The sequence below is a fragment of the Vicugna pacos genome, chromosome 16 (assembly GCF_048564905.1).
Source record: "Vicugna pacos chromosome 16, VicPac4, whole genome shotgun sequence".
NCBI lineage: Eukaryota > Metazoa > Chordata > Mammalia > Artiodactyla > Camelidae > Vicugna > Vicugna pacos.
Window position 1 is genome coordinate 261,988 of NC_133002.1, and position 14,164 is coordinate 276,151.

The 14,164-nt window shown below is 37.3% G+C and overlaps 1 long non-coding RNA gene across 2 annotated transcripts in view; it reads right to left on the reverse strand.

The window, feature by feature from the left end:
- The window catches only part of LOC140686267 (uncharacterized), a 29,683-nt gene extending 15,706 nt beyond the window's left edge, over positions 1-13,977 (reverse strand). The window contains exons 1-3 of one of the 2 annotated variants that reach the window (XR_012059972.1): positions 13,845-13,977; positions 11,435-11,742; positions 9,509-9,629 (exon numbers count right to left, since the gene is read on the reverse strand). This is a non-coding gene — a long non-coding RNA (uncharacterized lncRNA). The remainder of the gene's footprint in view (positions 1-9,508; positions 9,630-11,434; positions 11,743-13,844) is intronic. The other variant, XR_012059971.1, reaches the window with a different exon arrangement.
- Between the last annotated feature and the right edge of the window lie 187 nt (positions 13,978-14,164).

The window sequence follows — 14,164 nt, forward strand, 5'->3', positions numbered from 1 at the left end:
TCCAAATCAGTTTGAGTCATACAAATGTTTTCTAAACTTTTATTGTATTATTGCAATAAATCTTTTAACAACAAAGTATATATATATACCTGAGCTGAAAATTCCAAAAGGGACAAGTGGTAGCAGTGGACACCACACAAAAGGTAACTAGTCAGACAGGAGTCCAGGGAATATTTACCCCACGTTTGGCAGGGCCAGACACAGTATTGCCAGTTTCATCACAGCATGGGAATGTTATTTTTTTCCCCACATTTAAAAAAATTGTAGTTGAATTACAATGTTGTATTAGTTTCTGGTGTATAGCATAGTGAGTCAGTGTTTTATATATATATATATACACACACACATATATATACACACACATGCATACATACATACATATTCTTTTTCGTTATAGGTTACTACAAGCCATTGAGTGTATTTCCCTGTGCTATACAGTAGGACCTTGTTGTTTATCTATTCTGTACATAGTAGTTTGTATCTGCCAATCCCAAACCCCTAATTTATGCCCTCCCTTCCCCTTCTCCCCACTGGTAACTATAAGTTTGTTTTCTATGTCTGTGAATTTCTTTCTTTTTCATAAGTAAGTTCTTTTGTGTCATTTTTTTGACTCGATGTGTAAGTGATATATGATATTTGCCTTCCTCTTGTCTGACTTACGTTACTTAGTATGATAATCTCTAGGTCAATCCATGTTGCTGCAAATGACATTATTTCATTCCTTTTCATGGTTGAGTAGTAGTCCATATATATATATATATATATATATATATATATATATATATACCACAACTTCTTTATCCAGTCATCTGTCAATGGACATTTAGGTTGTTCCCATATCTTGGCTATTGTAAGTAGTGCTGCTATGGACATTAAGGTGCATGTGTCTTTTTGAATTAGAGTTTCCTCCAGATGTATGCCCAGGAGTGGGATTGCTGGATCATATGGTAAGTCTATTTTTAGTTTTTTTAAGGAGCCTCCATGCTGTTCTCTGTAGTGGCTGCACCAATTTGCATGGGAATGTTATTCGTAGCTAACATTTACTAAACATGTAACTGCACACCAGAGATTGTACTGACTATTTCACCTGTATCATTAACACACTTAAAAGTGCATTGAAGTAGGGGCTATCATTATTCCCATTTTATGAGTGATAAAACTGAGGTTCAAGAAGGTTGTATAATTTGCCTAAGCTCATGGCACTACTAAGTAGAAAAATCTGAGATGCCAGCCAGGCAATCTAACAGTCTCCATTTTCCACTATACTGTGGTTATTGCTATGAAAGGAAATAAATAAGGACATATATAATAGTTGACCATGACATAGTATGGAGAGGTGGGGTCAAAGAAGGCCTCCCTGGGAAATGGTGTTTGAGCTGAGATGTAAAGGGAAAGAAAGAGTTAATGAGGCAAGTGGGTTGGGAATTGGAAGAGCTTTGCTTGCAGAGGAAACAGCATGTGGGGTGGGGCTGCCTAGGAAAGCAGAGATGCACTTCAAAAAGTAAAGGGAAGTTCACTTTAGAGGCTGTTGCACATTTCATGGTTACGAGATTGGAACAAATGATGCCTGTGCATGCAGGTGTCTTGGGGAGGGAAGTAAACTGATGTGGGTCAGTGGATTTCTGCTCAGGTTGTACCAGGGTGAGCTTGTCTCTAAAGCAGTGGCATTATTTTTTCCTATAGAGTTTCTGTCAGTTTGAGTGCAAGATCACTAGAATATCACCTTTTCCCATCCCTCTGCCTAAAAGATCTGTCAATATCTTCTCATTTCTCTTCGGATGAAGACAAAACTCCTCAGAATCCCTCCAGGTGCCATGCTGTGTGGCTTGGCTGCTTCTTGCTCTCCAGCTGTCCTGCTCCCCTGCCCCTCCTGCTCTATGCCCTAAGCTTCCCACCACACTGGGTTTCATCCCCTACTTCTCATGCTCTTTCCAGCTCTTTTTGCCTTAACAATTATCCTTTCTCTCTTTACCGTGTTCCTGTATTCAAAACCATCTTCCAGCACCTACTGTATGTTGGGCACTGTTTAAGCACTGGAGTTACAACTACAAATCAAGACAAGTGTAGAGGTTGAGGGTGGGGATGCAGACAGGAAAAAAAAAAGTAAACAAGAAAAAATACCAGCTTATGGTAACAGTCATGCCGAGAATTAAAGTCAGAGGATCGAATGTAGAGAAACTGGGTGTACTTGATTTAGATCAGGTGGTTAAGGACGATCTTTCTAAAGTCATGATATTACGGTAAAATTTGAATGATGAAAGGAACCAGACAGCTGAAAGGCCATAATCTGGGAATAAGCATGGCATGTTTGAACATCTGGAAAGACTGTGTGACTGAAGCAGAGTTAGCGATGGGGAGGGAGTAGAAAGAGTAACAGATGATGTCAGAAGATTCCAAAGACAGGTCTGATAGGGCTGTGTAAGCCCGTGGGAGAAGTTTGGATTTTATGCTGACTTCCATTGGAGGAATTTTAGGAGATGGACATGATGTACCTTTTGGATGTTTGTCACTGGTTGCTAAGTGGCGAATGGACTGTAGGGGCAAGAGTGAAGATAGAATGGTGGTGTCTTGGTCCTGGGTAGTGGTGGAAAAATGGTGGAAAATGGTGAATTGGGCACATTATGAGAGCATAACTGGCAACGTTAATTGATAACTGCATTGGGGAGGTGGGGAGTGAGAGAAAGAGAAGAATCAGAGATAATTCTGAAACTTTTGATTTGATCAGTTGATACCACGTATGAACCCAGGAAACGCTGGGGGAGATGCTTGGTGAGGGAGGGACTGAGTACTCTGCTTTGTGCATGAGAAGCCTGTGACACAGGAAAAATGAGGTGCAAGAGGATATGTCCCAGGTGAATCCCTGGGGTGGGGCCCATCAAGTGAGGGTCCCTGGCTTCATGCAGGAAAGAATTCAAGAGCAAGTCAGTAGATTTTGTAGATCTGTTCAGATAGATGCACACTCCATAGATAGAGTGCAGGCTGTCTCAAAAGTCAAGAGATAAGCTGGCTAGGTGATACAGATTCCATAGGCAGAATGTGGGCCATCTTACTTAGAAGGGAGAGGGGCAGCCTCAGAGCATGGATGGGGTCGGCTAGGAAAATGAGATTGGCCAAAAAGTGTGTGGGTTGTTAGTTTTTATGAGCTCGGAAACTTCATCTGCTAACAAGTGGAAGGATCATTCCAACTATTTTGGGGAAGGGGCTAGGATTCCCGGGAACTGGGCCATCACCCACTTTTTGACCCTTTATTGTCAGCCTTGAAACTGTCCTGGCACCTGTGGGAGTGCCATTAGCACGCTATTCTGTTTCAATTCATGTATATTGAAGTTCAAGATCTACTGGGATTTGTTATCTTCCATCATCTTGGTGCTAATTATTGTGTCATTTTTTTAAATGGTTGTGCTCTGCCCTCTTCCCTCCTGTCTCACCTGTATGCCATCAAAGTGGACTCCCAGGGCTGAGTTTTTGAGAAAGGGAAGGTCTGGATATGTTCATTTAGAAGAAATAGGCATATATACATGATGTTCAAAGATGTGGGATATGTATGGGTGGGGAAGAGATGAGGATCTGACTGGTTAATTTCTGATCATTATTCATATTTCCCCCTCACCCAGCATCTCCTTCACAGACATCTTGCTGATCTCCTGACTAGATAAATCCCTGTTGGAATCCCTGAAGTCACAGCCATCACACACCTTTCCTTCAGAACACTCAACACAATTGATATCTAAGTTTACTTGGATCATTGTTTGATGTGACTGTGTAACTATGATAGCTCCCTGAGGGTGCCTGCTTTTGTTTACCATGTTAAGAAAGATCACCCACAACTGGGAAATAAGGCGTAAACATGACCACATGTTTTTTCAATTATAGGCGGAGAATTGTGTAATAAGCCTGTCCATGGGAACCTGGTTATCATTTGGCATACTATTTGCCATTAATCAGGGCCCAGACTTTGTAAAATTAGGACTGAACTTGTATAAAACAGATATATACTACAAATGATTGTGTCCAGTAGACAGGATTATTACCACAAAGGTTATGGTTTTATTATGCTGTAGGAATTAATGGGCTTTGTATCCAACTTTTTAGTCTTATTCCAGCATTCTTTTTCTTTTTCTTTTTCATTGTGGTCAAATACACATAACACAAAATTTACCATCTTTAACTGTATAGTTCAATGGTATTAAATACATTCATAGTGCTGTGCAACCACCACCACAACCACCATCCATCTTCAGAACATTTCTTCTTGTGATACTAAAATTCTATCTCATTAAACAATTCCCCCTCCTCTAGCGCCTGTCAACCACCACTCTACTTTCTGTTTCTATGAATTTGACTATACTTAGTACCTCACATAAGTGGAATCATACAGTATTTGTCTTTGTATGACTGGTTTATTTCACTTAGCATAATGTCTAGGTTCACCCATGATGTAGCATCTGTCAGAATTTTCTCCTTTATAATGTTGAATAATAATCCATTTTATGTATGCACCACATTTAGATTATCCATTTATCTCTTGATGGACCCCGGGTTGCTTCCCTGTTTTAGCTATTGTGAATAATACCACTATGAATATGGGTGTACAAATATCTCTTTGAGAACCTGCTTTTGATTCTTTGGGTATACAGACAGAAGTGGAAATGTTGCAATATAAGTTTTTAAAATTTAACTTTAGTTTCTTCCATCAATGTTTTGTAGTTTTCATTGTATAAGTCTTTTACCTCCCTAGTTAAGTTTATTCCTACGTATTTTATTCTTTTTGATGCTTTTGTAAATAGAATTGTTTTCTTAATTTCTAATGCAGGTAGTTTGTTAGTGTGTAGAAATGCAACTAACTTTCATTTGTTGACTTTGTATTCTGCTACTTTGCTGATCTCATTTATTAGTTCTAACAGATTTTATTTGTGTGTGTGTGTGAGTGTGTGTGTGTGCAGGTGTGTGTAATCTATAGAGTTTTCTATGTACACATTCATATTATCTGCAGAGATAATTCCTTTTCAATTTAGATGTGTTTTACTTATTTTTCTTGTCTTATTGCTCTGGCTAGAACTTCTTGTACTATGTTAAATAAAAGTGGTGAGAGTGAGCATCCTTGCTTTGGTTCCAGATCTGACAGGAAAAGCTTTCAGTTTTTTACCACTGAGTATGATGTTTGCAGTAGCTTTCTCACATATGGCTTTTATTATATTGAGATAGTGTCTTTCTATTACTAGTTTTTTAGTGTTTTTACCATGAAAGAGTGTTAAATTTTGTCAAATGTTTTTTTCGCATTTGTCGCTTTTTCCCCTTTATTCAGTTAATGTGGTATATTACTTTGATTGATTTTTGAATATTGAACCATCCTTGTATTCCAGGAATAAATACCACTTGGTTATGGTGTATAATCCTTTCAATATACTGCTGAATTTGGTTTGTTAGTATTTGTTGAGAATTTTTCACCAATGTCCATAAGGGTTATTGATCTATAATTTTCTTTTCCTGTAGTGTCTGGTATCAGGTCATTCTGACAACATAGAATGAGTTAGAAAGTGTTGCTTCCTTTAAATTTTGGGGGAAAATTTTGAGAAGGATTGGTGTTAGTTCTTATTTAATATTTGGTAGAATTCAGCAGTGACATCATCAGTCTGGGGTTTTTCTTTGTTGAGAGATGTTTGATTACTGATTGAGTCTCTTTACTAGTTATAAATCTATTCAGAGTTTTTATTTCTTTGTGATTGAGTCTTGGTAGGTTCTGTGTTTACAGGTATTTGTCTAATTCATCTGGTTATCCAATTTGCTGGTATATAATTGTTCATAGTACTCTCATGATCCTTCTTATTTCTGTGCAGTTCATAGTAATGTCCCCACTTTCATTTCTGATATCAGTTATTTGAACCTCCTTCTTTTTTTTTTTTCTTAGTCCATCTAGCTAAAGTTTTGTCAATTTTGTTGTTCTTTTCAAAGAACCAACTTTGGTTTTTAAATTTTCTCTATTCTATTCTCTGTTTTGTTTATGTCTGCTCTAATCTTTACTATTTTCTTCCTTCTGCTAGCTTTGGGTTTAGTTTGTTCTTTTTCTAGTTTCCTAAGTTGTAAAGTTAGGTTGTGGATTTGAGGCCTTTCTTGTTTTTCAATGTAAGCATTTATAGCCATACATTTCCCCCTTGGAACGACTTTCAGTGCATCCCATAAGCATTGGTATGTTGTGTTTTTTGTTTTGTTTTGTTTTGTTTTGTTTTTTGTCTAAATTTGTTAGTATTTTCTAATTTTCCTGGTGGTTTATTATTTGATCCATTGGTTATTTAAGAGTATATTGCTTAATTTCCACCAATTTTTGAATTTTCCAGTTTTCCTTCTGTTTTTGATTTCTAACTTTATCCTGTTGTGGTCAGAAAAGATACTTTCATGATAGGTATCTTTTTAAATTTCAGACTTAATTTGTGGCTTATCCTATGTCTATCCTGGAAAATGTCCCATGTGCACTTAGAAAGAATGTTTGTTGTTTAGAGTGTTCTGTATATGTCTGCTAGGTTGATTTGGTTTGTTGTGTTATTTAAGTCCTCTATTTTATTGCTTCTCTTCTGTGTAATTGTTCTTTCAGTAATTTTCTGTTGTTGTTGTTGTTGTTGTTAAATGGATACTCTTCCCTACACCTCTCTCTTCCTCTCTTTACATATATATGATATTGTAAGATATTACATATAATATATTATAAGGTATATTATATTATATATATAATGAGACATATAATATTTATCTATATCTTCCTTTGAATCAGCTTTGTCATCTTGATGAATCCCTCATTAGTGAATCAAATGCAGCCTTGACATGTGCTCACTATATATTTTTATGAGAATTATGTCTTTAACATTTTGAAAATTGTACATTGACAACCATTTGCAATCTCTAAAACAGTTTATAGCATCCCTGTCACAGTACATATTTGTTAAATGAAAGAATAAGCTGGCTTAGGGCTGACTTACTATTAGGATTTCTGAGGCCACCTACTATCTCGACCAAGTGTTTGGAAAAATATATGGTAACCAGGCTTTGAGGGAGGGCCCAAGGAGTTCACCAGTCAAGTGTATTTGCAATGTTTCACATCCCAAGAGCCATTATCCTTGACAAAACCATAGTCAAGGAGGTGGTATAACCAGAATTCTCAGCGCAATTTTTTGTTAAGATACATATTGCAAACAAATGTGGATTTAATCTGGGACTCCGTAAAGACCACAAAATTTGTTAGTGCTTTATGGAATAAATATTTACACTTTGCTAAGCTGTTAACTCACTCATAACTATATACATAAAATATAAAAGGAACACATAGGGTTGTTTCAGTATTAATTTTCATTCTCTCCTCGTTAAGGAATTGGTGAAACTCTTACTCAATTTTAGATCAGGGAAACACCTCTGTCCTGATCTATTCAAGAGTCTAGACTCTCTCTGGCCTTGTTCAAGTTTTGAATCGTCCATTGATCTTGTTCTTTGCTTAATTATCGATCTGCATTAAATAACTCTACCTACTTCTATCAGTAACTTTACACAGAATGCAGAAAATTCTCAATCTATCTGTATACAGTTGTTAAAAGTACAGATTTTAGGTGTATTAACATTATTTCTGTAGTTTCAATTACTACTTTGACACTATAATCTAGAATTCTAGAAGAGCTCATCTTTAAAATACCCAGTAAAATGCTAACTGCAGCTGTTTTTTTTTAACAGCTGGAAGACATGCCTATCTTCTTTTAGCGTCCATCTACCCCTATTTATCACCCATAAATCACTTCAAAAACAACATGTCCCTAGTGTTTCCTTTCTGCTGAAACTGCTCCCTCTCCATCGTATTCTTCTCTTTAGAAAGAAAGGGTTGTTGGGTACCTCTGTGGCATTTGTTGGGAGAGAGAGGCATTCAGGATGAATCTGTCTTGAAAATGTCTCTCCCATTGTGTAGATATTCTTACTGCAAACCTATTTAACATTTGTGTGGTGATACACAGTCCAGAGACTTGCTGTTTGATCATCTGCACTCATGTGAGATGTCCTTAGACATATTCATTCTTTTGTATGGAAGCCTCTTGCATTCATCTCGATATCCCTGGCCATTTTACCAGCTCATTTACCTCTGTAAAACTGAAGCATACGTCATATATTTCTGGGTGAAATGGCATAATGGCATAGACAAGAGAGTAGAAAAAATGAGCTTATATACAGAGTTTTAAATAAAGATGATATGAAGAGGCATGCTGGTGAAGCAGAAAGAGGAGGCATTTAGAGAATCTGAGTCTAAGCAAGGACAGAAAAACAATGTGTCTTCATTCTTGTATTCATTTGTTCAACAGGTGTTTATTGAGCTTTGCTATGTGCTCAACGTCTGTTCAAGATAACGGGGAACAAAGATCAATAGGACACTATTCTAGTCAAGTCTACAGAGATAGAAAATAGATTAGAGATTATCAGGGGCTGGAAGCAAGGGAAAACACTGCTTAATGATTGCAGAGTTTATGTGTGGGCTGATGAAAAAGTTTTGCAAATACCTAGTGGTGATGGTTGCACAGCCAGGTGAGTGTCATCAATGCCACTTAAAATGAACAAAATGGCAAATTTTCTTTACGTAACCACAATTTTTAAAAAGATAGTAGTGTATTATACCCAAGCCATTGAATCATGCATTTTAAATGAGTGAGCTGTGTGGTATATGTGACTCGGTGCTTAGTAAAGCTGTTAAAGAAAATGAAGGCACCAATCTTGCTTTATGGGAGTTCAATGTCCAGTGGAGGAAATCACTCTATACACGAATGATTACAAAAAGCAAAGGAATCAAAACTGACATCTTATCTGTGCATGGCCTTCTGCATTATCATACTACCCTCTAAATCAAAAGTGTACATCTATCCCTATACTTGTGTTTAATGCAGAAAAATGCACCATTGCATACCTTGTCAAAACTGCCCTTTCTTCTATTTTACATATTATTCCTCAATGATGAGAAGTTCTCTTCAGATAAGTACAAACTGAACAACTATAATCCATAATGGATACATTCCTTAAAATTCACACTTGATGTTTTGAAACACAGATTCCCAAATCTAGCATTGTAGTCCATATATATGACTGTCAAACTCAGATTAGAACTCTGACCCTTTTTAAGCCTCATCTTTATTTTTCTGTAAATATGAGATGATTGCACCAAGCAATCTCTGATGCTCTGATAATTAGGTCATTCTTAGATTGAGTTTCTCATCTTATTTAATCAAGCTTTTCCATGGACTACAGACATATCTCCACTGGACAATCACATCCATGAGGGTTGAATTTTATCTATTTTCTTTGCATTTATTCCTTAGCATGTAGCATGGAGCCTTTTTCGCATTAGGTACCCAATAAATAAGTATAAGATTAATATTTATTGAATCTCATTAATATACTCTCAGACATCGTATTTCTTTTGCTTCAATTCACCAACCATACAAGTTTAGTGACATCATTCTTCCACTGCACAATCTCTGAATGGACTCACCTTGTCTAGTTAGAGAATGAACTCTAAACCCCTTTCTATGGCATTTAAGGACATGCACAATCTGGTTCCATCTACACGATAGTGTAGACATTCATGCACAGATAAGATGTCAGCCAGGAAGCTTAGGAAGAGAAGAAAAACAGAAAGTATTAGTCCCATTTCCTGCCCCTCTGGCTCCTGTGCAACAGTCACATTAAACTACTCATTGCTATCTCACTGCTCCATCCATCAATTTTGAACGTTCTGGCTGAAAATTAGTGATATATTTTTACAAATTTGATTTGCATCTCCAAATCAGTATGGAGAGATGAGATTTTTCCCTAGTATTTTAAGTAAGTTATTTTCTTTGCTTCAATTGTGAATGTTACGGGGTTCTTCCTTTCCCCTTTTTTAATGTAGGCATTCTAACAATTTGAGACTTATGTTTGATTCTTGGTATCTGACTATGAATAACTGCAAAATCCTTCTCATAACCTTATCCTTCCATTCATTTTTTGAACCACTGTCTCGTAATTATTTTTAGTCTTAAATATTTTAGTCTGTGTAATCTAAATGTTTTCCGGAACCACACAAAAAATTTATTTTCTCTAAACAACCAAAATATATACTTCGGTTATGTTTGTTCTATGTTAATTATTCATCTTTTCCTAAATATGTCTATGCAACCTATACCTTGTTATACTTATATGCATTTAACAAAATTAATCCTTGAATTTATTGAAAGTTGTCCAATTGAGCATTTCAATTTCTTTCACTTGTTCTTGTTTTTTACTTCATCTATTGCTAAACTTAGTTCCTGTAGCTCACAGTGGAATGTTTGAAAACCCGTCCTTTTATGTCCACTTGGAATGTTCAATTTATCTTGTCATTTTGTAAACTAACACAAAAAACTAGCTGCTGAATTTTTTAACTCCTAAAAAAAGCTTTTTGGACTTTAAGGGGAAACTAAAAAGATACAGAGATTTCTAGGCAATGGAATGTTTTATTTTCCTTATTATGAAAGTCATTTTTATACCTCCATTAAATTAGATAACTTCTAATATTAATAATTTCAATTTCATTTAGGTCACTTTAAAAGTACTAATTTTATGCCAGGTGTAGAGATAGACCCCGGGGAAGAGAGGTACATAGTTGTGTTCCTTCTCTTCAAGGAATTCTCCATTAGGCTAGGGAAGAAAACAGGGGACAGACAATGCATTAGCACTCGGCAGAGAAACACAACCAATAGGATGTGTGTATGTAAAATATATAAAAAATATATATATAACATCTACTATATGCATATATCCGTATAACCATAAAAATAAACAAATGTTCATATATATATATATAGAGAGAGAGAGAGAGAGAGAGAGAGAGATAGGAATTGAGACAGAGACAAAGACAGAGGCTGGCTGATTTTGAGAAGCGGCTCATGTGATCGTGGAAGCTGGGCAATCCTAGATCTGTTGGGCAGGAAGGCAAGCGGGAGACCCAGGCAGATGGCCGATAGAAATCCTTCTTGCTCCGGGGAAGTCAGTTTTTGTTCTATTAAGGTATTCAGTTGACTGGATGAAGCCCACCCATCCAATCACAGTCCATCTGTTGTGGAGGGTCACCTGGTTTACTCAGAGTCCACTGATTTCTATGTTAATCTCACCCCCAAACAATCTTCACAGAAACATCCAGAATAATGTGTGACCAACTATCTGGGCACCACGGCCCAACCAAGTTGACACATAAAATGAACCATCACAGATAGTGATACCACAGTGTGTGTCGGGCCATGCCAGTCGCATGGACAATAAGCTACATTGTGGCAGGGAGGAAAGGGGATGTGTAATATTTCTAAAGTGCAGAGTTCTATTCTGGCTTCATAAGAGAAGTTACTCTTCCAGACTTTTGCTAATAAGAAGTAATAAGACCAGTCATAAGAGGCTCTTTTACCTAGATCATCCTGATGGCAGTATGGCTTTGAGGATTTCATTTCTGATTGCTTTGAATGACTGTATTTCCTTTCTACGTATCCCACGTTTGTGGAACTATGGTGCTTTGATTTTTCTCAATGCCGTTTTCACCTAGCCACACTCCTGAGCCTGAGCAAGTCTCTTGTCTAAGGGTTTGGTTGTCAGATGTAGTGCTCCATCGCCACAAAGCTGTTTCCTTTTGAAAATTTTCTTATTTTTATTCTTTCTGGCAGAATTTACCCAATATTTTCTAAAGTGTGTTCCATGGCACACTGGGCCTGAAAGATACTGTGGGGAATAAAAAGTCAATATATTTGCAAATAGCTGCATGCAGTTCCTCTCTCAGCAATTAACAGGGCACATGCATATTAATTAGGATGATGATAAAATGAGGTAAAAAAGTCTTATCAGTAGACACTGGATTAATTTTTTTAAAGAGTACTATATTTGCTTAGTAAAACACCTAAGCTGCTAATAACTAATAAAAATAATAAAATAGAATATAAAATATGTAAAATAAATAAAATATCTAAAATATAAATAATAAAATACCTAAGGTGAGGTCACAAGGACTTGGATTAGCAAGATACAAAGTTACAAGAAAGACAGCTGAATCACTATGCGTTAGAAGTGCACAGAGACTTGGGGGTGGAAGGAAGCCTATTCTATTTTGGGGGGGTAGGTCATTAAGTCTATTTGTTTATTTCATTATTAGTTTTTTTTTAATGGAGGTACTGGGTATTGAACCCAAAACCCCGTGCATGCTAAGCATGTGCTCTACCACTAAACTATACCTAGTTCCCCCATTTTTGTTTTTAATGAAGTACTGGGGATTGAACCCAGGACCTCGTGCATACTAGGCATGTGCTACACCATTGGGGGTGGAAGGAGACTAGAGAAGAGAGAAAGGAGGGAGTAGGAGAAAGGGGAAACCAGAGTAACTGAGTAATGGAGTAGATTTTGTTATTTGCCTTGTTGTCACGTAACTCCCATTTATTGCAGTTTGTTTCACAGCGGAGAAGTTGCGTGAGAAGAATGTGAATGATTTCTTCATTTGGGTCAACACCAGGCTGGAGTTAGAGGGAAAGCTGTAAGGCACAGCAGAGAACCAATTCAGGGAACATGGGATGTCAGAGCTAGCGGCCATCGTGAGCTTGTAAGCCCTGGAATGTATCAAAGAAATCATGCGAGAGGTCATGGATTCTCCCTCAAGGTAAAGAGAAGGGGTTCGTGACCATCTTTTTTCAGTCTTAAAGTACAGAAGACCCCAGGTGGCATCTTGATGGTGTATATGTACGTGTTTTCACATACTAAACTGCACTAAAATGTTAACAATTGTCCTTTCTGGGTGATTGACTCCCAAGCAGCCTCCTATGATTTCTCCTTTATACTTTTCTGTATTTGAATTTTCTCCACTAAGTATACACCGTTTTTATAATCAGGTTAATTAAAAATTTCATTTTCACTCCTAAAAATCATTCTCAAATACTGTTTCACTCAGGCAGGCTTTTGGTAGACATTTGGCAACAGTGTGCTCCCCTAGACTGCCTACTCAGAGATTACAAACCCCAGGAAGAGCTTGGAACGTGGCTGATTAAAGTTCCCCATTACAAATCCACATGTCTTAATAGATAGTCTATCTGGGTTATGGTGGATATTCCATCACGGAAATAAGTCTGAGAGCACAGGTCGCTGACTGAAGGCCGTCCCACTGAGGGCCTATAATTTTGAGTCTCACAGCAATCAACACATTGGTTTTGGCTTAGATAATTCTTTAGTTTATTACTGGTCTTCTCTTGTTTGGGAGAAACAAGTAGCTGCTTCTTCATCTAACTCTAACTTTTAAGGTTGTTACTCTTTCTTGAAAATATATTCATATTATTTCAGTTCTATTTTCAACAACTCTGATCTCTGAGAAAATGGGCTTTTTCTCTTTGGTCCCTAGCCCCTATCCCAGCTTTAGGTCATGACCACGGGGACACAAATGTAACATCCATGTAGCAGGTTAGACTTGAACCGTGCTTAGTTCTGGTGCCTCACACAGCATCCCAGGGCTTTTCCTTGGCTTTGCTTCTGCCCAGGTGATTTCTTTCTTCCTGCCTATTCCTCAAGAGTCAGTGCAGCATGGCAGCTATGAGCATGTAGTTGGGAGCCAAATGGTTGACTTCTAATCTTGGCTTGGCCAGTTAATGACTGTGAGATCTTGTGTAAGCTACTTGACCTTTCTAAGTCTCAGTGACGCATCCATAATGTGCAAATAAAAATAGCTCCTCTTCAGAGGCTGTTGTGAGGATTAATTAGATGATACATGAAAAATCCTTAGTAGATTCTAGCACATCCTGAGGGCTCAAATAAACATAAGCTGTTATTTTAAAAAAATATTAGCTCACTTTCTATTTTCCTTCTGCCTTCCGTGATATTCTTGTAAGGCTGATGTCAGAGCCTACCGAATCTCCAACCATCTCTGCACCTTCACCTCTTTTCAGCAGGATGTAGTAAAAAGAGCATGGACTTTGTCGTCAGGGAGACCTGGCTTAGAACTGTGGCAACACAACTTACTGAGGATTCTTAACCACTTGTGGCCCTCAATGTTCCAAAGTCTCCGTGTTCTCAGTTATAAAGTAGAGACAATAAAACCAACTTAAACAGCATGTTGTGAAGACGAATAAGTGTCTTTGATACCAGTTATCAGGGTCCTCTGCCCATCACA